Below are 7,811 nucleotides of genomic sequence, written 5' to 3'. Positions count from 1 at the left end.
ATTCATAGCTGCGCTGTACATTCATGGTTTTCTACAGACAAAATAAATTGCTGTCAACATATACCACTGGTTTCTTGGGTGATTTGGAAAGCTTTAAAACAAATTGGCCAGGTGTAATTTATTTCCCAAATCAAAATACAAAAAAAAATCACAGGTTGCAATGTCACCAAAATGAGATTAGGCTGCATGGACTTGATTTTGATTCAGAATGCCGTTAAATTGAGCCACAAATGACCACAATTTACATGGTAGAGATTTATTTTTTCAATGCCAGTTCATTTTTCTTAGTTCTGTCAGAAATGAAATATAAGATCCCAAAGAGTAGACACCAGTGCATTCATTTTTTTAATTTGGTGCTACAAAGTAAAGACAGAAGCTGGCTAAATGCAACTACTTCAGTCTGTATGTGTAGTGTTTGTTTATCATCTGTACTATATTGGCAACAAAAAGATGGACGCATACCATTACAAGTAATGTTATTGCTCTGGCTATTGAAGGATAGAAAAAAAATGTTTAAGGAAGAACCAAGTTTCCTTGATTGCATGAGAGCAAGGATTTAAATTGTCTTTAACTGAAATATGGTAATTTGGTGATGGGCAGAATACTTGGGGGGTTATCTGATAATTTGTATTTTTAAGCTAAATTTAATGTTATTTTGTTAAAGTGATGGATAATCATGTATTGATAATATTTTTTATTCAGACATATGTAGAATTTAATGAATTGTGTTGGTGTTAATTTCTGATATTACAGAACTCACAACAGTAGATAGACACAAAATGCTGGAGTAACTCAGCAGGACAGGCGACATCTCAAGAGAGAAGGAATGGGTGATGTTTTGGGTCAAGACCCTTCTTCGGACTGAGTCACCCATTCCTTCTCTCTAGAGATGCTGCCTGTCTCGCTGTGTTACTCCAACATTTTGTGTCTATCTTCGGTTTAAACTAGCATCTGCAGTTCTTTCCTACACAAGCTCATAACAGTCACGGGATTTGGATGCAATTACATTGCGAACCGCAATTTTACACAGTTGACTCTGTACAAAGCAAATTTTGAAGTTAAACAAATTCAATGGTTTCAATGAGAATGATTAAAGACAGTATTCTCCATGAGGTTTATGCTTGATCACAACACCTATTTATTTAAAGGTCATGTCAAGATGTTAAGCAGCTAATAAAATACAGGAAATTCTGGACGTAATCAGCTCTTCAAACAGAATATATGGAGAGAGAAATAGAGATAAAGCATGTAGCCAAAAGCACTTGATTATAATCCTGTTGAATTTTGCAGTAGGGGAGGATGTTGTGGTTAAACAATCATATGCCATAGAATACATTGTGAGGACTCTGTGTATTGAAAATGCATTTTCTTAAATTTGTTTCTGCTTTTTAACAAGAAATAAAGATCACAAGATTTCTGAACACTGGTTATGTGAATTTATTATTTGTAATATTAGTGGATGCATTAGTAATAATCTTTCAAAACTCTTTAGATTCTGGAGTAGTTCCTGAGGATTGGCGGGTAGCAAATGTAACCCCACTTTTTAAGAAGGGAGGGAGAGAGAAAACGGGGAATTACAGACCAGTTAGTCTAACATCGGTAGTGGGGAAACTGCTAGAGTCAGTTATTAAAGATGGGATAGCAGCACATTTGGAAAGTGGTGAAATCATTGGACAAAGTCAGCATGGATTTACAAAAGGTAAATCATGTCTGACGAATCTTATAGAATTTTTCGAGGATGTAACTAGTAGCGTGGATAGGGGAGAACCAGTGGATGTGGTGTATCTGGACTTCCAGAAGGCTTTCGACAAGGTCCCACATAAGAGATTAGTTTACAAACTTAAAGCACACGGCATTGGGGGTTCAGTATTGATGTGGATAGAGAACTGGCTGGCAAACAGGAAGCAAAGAGTAGGAGTAAACGGGTCCTTTTCACAATGGCAGGCAGTGACTAGTGGGGTACCGCAAGGCTCAGTGCTGGGACCCCAGCTATTTACAATATATATTAATGATCTGGATGAGGGAATTGAAGGCAATATCTCCAAGTTTGCGGATGACACTAAGCTGGGGGGCAGTGTTAGCTGTGAGGAGGATGCTAGGAGACTGCAAGGTGACTTGGATAGGCTGGGTGAGTGGGCAAATGTTTGGCAGATGCAGTATAATGTGGATAAATGTGACGTTATCCATTTTGGTGGCAAAAACAGGAAAGCAGACTATTATCTAAATGGTGGCCGACTAGGAAAAGGGGAGATGCAGCGAGACCTCGGTGTCATGGTACACCAGTCATTGAAAGTGGGCATGCAGGTGCAGCAGGCAGTGAAGAAAGCGAATGGTATGTTAGCTTTCATAGCAAAAGGATTTGAGTATAGGAGCAGGGAGGTTCTACTGCAGTTGTACAGGGTCTTGGTGAGACCACACCTGGAGTATTGCGTACAGTTTTGGTCTCCAAATCTGAGGAAGGACATTATTGCCATAGAGGGAGTGCAGAGAAGGTTCACCAGACTGATTCCTGGGATGTCAGGACTGTCTTATGAAGAAAGACTGGATAGACTTGGTTTATACTCTCTAGAATTTAGGAGATTGAGAGGGGATCTTATAGAAACTTACAAAATTCTTAAGGGGTTGGACAGGCTAGATGCAGGAAGATTGCTCCCGATGTTGGGGAAGTCCAGGACAAGGGGTCACAGCTTAAGGATAAGGGGGAAATCCTTTAAAACCGAGATGAGAAGAACTTTTTTCACACAGAGAGTGGTGAATCTCTGGAACTCCCTGCCACAGAGGGTAGTCGAGGCCAGTTCATTGGCTATATTTAAGAGGGAGTTAGATGTGGCCCTTGTGGCTAAGGGGATCAGAGGGTGTGGAGAGAAGGCAGGTACGGGATACTGAGTTGGATGGTCAGCCATGATCATATTGAATGGCGGTGCAGGCTCGAAGGGCCAAATGGCCTACTCCTGCACCTAATTTCTATGTTCTATGTTTTCTATGTAATACTCACCATTATTTTATTACTGAAATTCAAATGATGTTTTGTGATATAGAAATTTGATTTTTAAAACCAGTGGGAGGTCTTTACATCAGTCTACTGGAACTGGCTGAGGGCTTACATCTCATGTCCTGCATAGAGCCTCATTTAGCTGACACCGATGAGAGATAATTGCCGTTCAACCACCTTCCTGCTGCTTTCTGGCTCTGACGACAAGAAATTGGTTCGATCCAACACCAGAGTTTGGGAAAGAAGACAACTATACGGCGGCGGGTGCAAGAGACATGAGAAGCTTCCAGGAGGGCAGTGATTTGTCCATAAATCCTGTAAGAATGCTCCTCCCATGCCAATGGGCACAAAAGCTGAGCGCTTGCACTAATGTTTTTTGAGTGTCTTCGAGCATTCATTTTGAACATCACAGTTTAGATTGTTTGACACTGACTACAAGTGGGAGGAACATGAAGGATGTATGTTCTCCCTCTTTGTTCCTTTGAGTCAAAATTCTGCAGTTAGGATTGGGAGTGTGCTAATTAAATTACTGGTCCTGCAATTCAGACAATTGCATTAAAAAAAGATTGACCTCAATAGTGAAAGCCTTGAAACTATTAGATTAGAAAGTTGGAAAAACTCATATGTTTCACTCATGCCTGGTCTACATAGAAACATAAAAAATAGGTGTAGGAGGAGGCCATTCGGCCCTTCGAGCCAGCACCGCCATTCATTGTGATCATGGCTGATCTTCCCCAATCAATAACCCGTGCCTGCCTTCTCCCCATATCCCTTGATTCCACTAGCCCCTAGAGCTCTATCTAACTCTCTCTTAAATCCATCCAGTGACTTGGCCTCCACTGCCCTCTGTGGCAGGGAATTCCACAAATTCACAACTCTCTGGGTGAAAAAGTTTTTTCTCACCTCAGTCTTAAATGGCTTCCCCTTTATTCTAAGACTGTGGCCCCTGGTTCTGGACTCGCCCAACATTGGGAACATTTTTCCTGCATCTAGCTTGTCCAGTCCTTTTATAATTTTATATGTTTCTATAAGATCCCCTTCATCCTTCTAAACTCCAGTGAATACAAGCCTAGTCTTTTCAATCTTTCCTCATATGACAGTCCCGCCATCCCAGGGATCAATCTCGTGAACCTACGCTGCACTGCCTCAATCACAAGGATGTCCTTCCTCAAATTCGGAGACCAAAACTGTATACAATACTCCAGATGTGGTCTCACCAGAGCCCTATACAACTTCAGAAGAACCTCTTTACTCCTATACTGAAATCCTCTTGTTATGAAGGCCAACATTCCATTAGCTTTCTTCACTGCCAGCTGTACCTGCACGCCAACTTTCAGTGACTGGTGTACAAGGACTCCCAGGACTCGCTGCACCTCCCCCTTGCCTAACCTAACCCCATTGAGATAACAATCTGCCCCTTTATTTTTGCCGCCAAAGTGGATAACCTCACATTTATCTATATTATACTGCATCTGCCACGTATCTGCCCACTCACTCAACCTGTCCTGGTCACCCTGCCACCTCCGAACATCCTCTTCACAGTTCACACTGCCACCCAGTTTTGTGTCATCCGCAAACATGCTAGTGTTTCTGCTAATTCCTTCTTCCAAATCATTAATATATATGGTAAACAGTTGCGGCCCCAACACCAAGCCTTGCGGCACTCCACTCGCCACTGCCTGCCATTCTGAAAATGACCCATTCACTCCTATTCTTAGCTTCCTGTCTGCCGACAAATTTTCTCTCCATGTCCCTACCTCCAATACCATGTGCTCTAATTTTAGTTACCAGTCTCCTGTGTGGTACCTTATCAAAGGCTTTCTGAAAGTCTAGATACACTACATCCACTGGCACCCCTTCATCCATTTTGCTTGTCACATCCTCAGAAAATTCCAGAAGATTAGTTAAGCATGATTTCCCTTTCATAAATCCATGTTGCTTTGGACTAATCCTTTTAATGCTATCCAAATGCCCCATGATTACCTCTTTAATAATGGACTCCAGCGTCTTTCCCACCACCGAAGTCAGGCTAGCTGGTCTGTAATTCCCCGTTTTCTCTCTTGCTCCTTTCTTGAAAAGTGGGATAACATTAGCTATCCTCCAATCCACAGAAACTGATCCTGAATCGATTGAACATTGGAAAATAATCACCAATGCATCCACCATTTCTAGAGCCACCTCCCTGAGAATCCAATACTATTTCTCGCATCATGAAAATTTATTTCAGTTCTTCTACCCCCTTAGATCCTATGTCCTCCAGTACATCTGGGAGATTGTTTGTGTCTTCCTTAGTGAAGACAGATCCGAAGTATCTGTTCAACTCTTCTGCCATTTCCTTGTTGCCCATAATAATTTCACCCGTGTCTGCCTTCAAGGGACCCACATTTGAATTTGTTACTCTTTTTCCCTTAACATATCTAAAGAAGCTTTTACGGTCCTTCTTTATATTCCTGGCCAGCTTCCCTTCGTACTTCATCTTTTCAGCCCATATTGCCCGTTTTGTTTCCTTCAGTTGTCCTATGAAAGTTTCCCAATCCTCTGACTTCCGGCTACTCTTTGCTGTGTTATACATCTTTTCTTTTAGTTTTATTCTATCCCTAACTTCTCTTGTCAGCCACGGTTGCCTCCTACTCTCCTTAGAATCTTTCTTCCTTTTTGGAATGAAATGATCCTGCCTCGTCCGGATTATACCCAAAAATTACTGCCATTGCTGTTCCACCGTCATTCCTGCTCAGATCCCTTTCCAGTCTACCTTGGCCAGCTCCTCTCTCATGCCTTCATAGTCCCCTTTGTTCAACTGCATCACTGACATTTCCGATTTAACCTTCTCAAATTGCAGATTAAAACTAATCATATTATGATCACTACCTCCAGCGGTTCAACATAGAAAATAGGTGCAGGAGTAGGCCATTCGGCCCTTCGAGCCTGCACCGCCATTCGATATGATCATGGCTGATCATCCAACTCAGTATCCCGTACCTGCCTTCTCTCCATACCCCCTGATCCCTTTAGCCACAAGGGCCACATCCAACTCCCTCTTAAATATAGCCAATGAACTGGCCTCAACTACCTTCTGTGGCAGAGAATTCCAGAGATTCACCACTCTTTGTGTGAAAAATGTTTTCTTCATCTCGGTCCTAAAAGATTTCCCCCTTATCCTTAAAGCGCTTTCTCACGGAGCGACTTGACGCAAGATGTAACCAGAGTGAAGTGGTCGTGGTCTAGCACGATATCACACTATATAACGGGGGGTAGATAAAGAGTTCCCACGGTACTCGGCATTTCAGTTATTTGTGCGAGTGACTTGTCCGTCTCCCGAGCTTTCCCGTTAAATCTTGAATCAACATTGTGAACTACACGTGGCACAAATGATGTCACTTTTTTTTCACACACTATAAATATCCTCCCTTGGTTGAATTGGCTCATTTGGAGACAAGCCTATACTAAGTAGTTTCGAGTACAGGATGGTGGTTTTTTTCATTGACGCGCTGTATGCAGCAGCCCACTATGTGCATCGAGGACGCTTGCGTGAAGGCAGAAGGGAGAGATTAATTAAAATGAGAATTAAGAGGAAGTCTCACTGGGTGTGAAAGAGCAAAGAGGCCATCTCTGCGCTTACTACAATTCACAATTGGGGAGTGTGCCGTGGCAGGACAGCTATATTGATGGGTAGCCAACCACAGGAACACTACTGCATGTTAGCAGAAATGCATAGCAAATAAGGTGACTTTCTAGTGTTGTCCTCTGAAAAGTGCTTCCTATAAGATGTTCGTCCGCAAAACCTGCCATTTAGCACATTGCATTGTCCCTTTTAATGCCTGAGTTTAGGCTTGTTGCGGAGGTTAATGAATATAATGTGTTTAAAATAATCTAGCGTGCCTCATTTGTTGATTTTCGTGTTTGCGAGGCCCTTTTATAGACAAATGTTTGGTGTGATGCACCTTCTCTCAATATGTGCAAGAAGTCGTCTTTTTATATTGTCAAATAGGAATAAAGACTTTGTCTCACATTTACCGTGCTGATTGGCTTATTTTATTTTCTACCGAGAGGTGAAACTTTCAAACGTTTAAATAGCTCAGCAATTGATGGACCTGAACACTCAAAAATGAAACTTAATGAAAATGTGATTATATCACCTCCCTTCAACTATTTTGTGTTTCAGCATGAGAGGGATTATAACATTAGAGACATTCATCTTGTAGTGATGTGTTAATGAAGAATTGCAGACATCAAGCTGATAGTAAAAAATATATTTATTTAACAATGAGGTAAACAAGCACTGACAATCAAACTGCTGAGGTAAAAGCTTTATCACACTTCAGGCTATCATAAAATGTGGAGCCACCAACAGAAACAAAGTAATGCCCAAGAGGAAAAGACACACATATTAACATACAGACATTTATAAAGGATATTGAGAACACCTTTTTAACTCACCTTCTGCCCCCTCTGTCCAACTTCCGGGTTTACCGTTCGCAGGAGTTCCCACGGTAACCGCAAGAGTTATTACGGATATCGCACGGATATCGCACTGGTCACTACGTTTATATAATGTCGCAATGCTCAACCACAAGTGTACAAGTCACTCTTGGAGAAATTCAAGCTTGCTTGAATTTTCTCCCGAGTCACCAAGTTACACGATTACCTGCCGTTAGCGCCACGGTGGTCCACGGTGGTCCACGAATGCCGTACTGTTATCGCACGAGGTTCCCACGATGTTAAACTCTGGTTAACTCTTGCGTCAAGTCGCCCCGTGAGAAAGGCCTATTAAACTGTGACCCCTTGTTCTGGACTTCCCCAACATCGGGAACAATCTTCC

This window comes from Amblyraja radiata, chromosome 20 (assembly GCF_010909765.2).
Source record: "Amblyraja radiata isolate CabotCenter1 chromosome 20, sAmbRad1.1.pri, whole genome shotgun sequence".
Lineage (NCBI taxonomy): Eukaryota > Metazoa > Chordata > Chondrichthyes > Rajiformes > Rajidae > Amblyraja > Amblyraja radiata.
Note: the sequence above shows the minus strand (reverse complement) of the source record.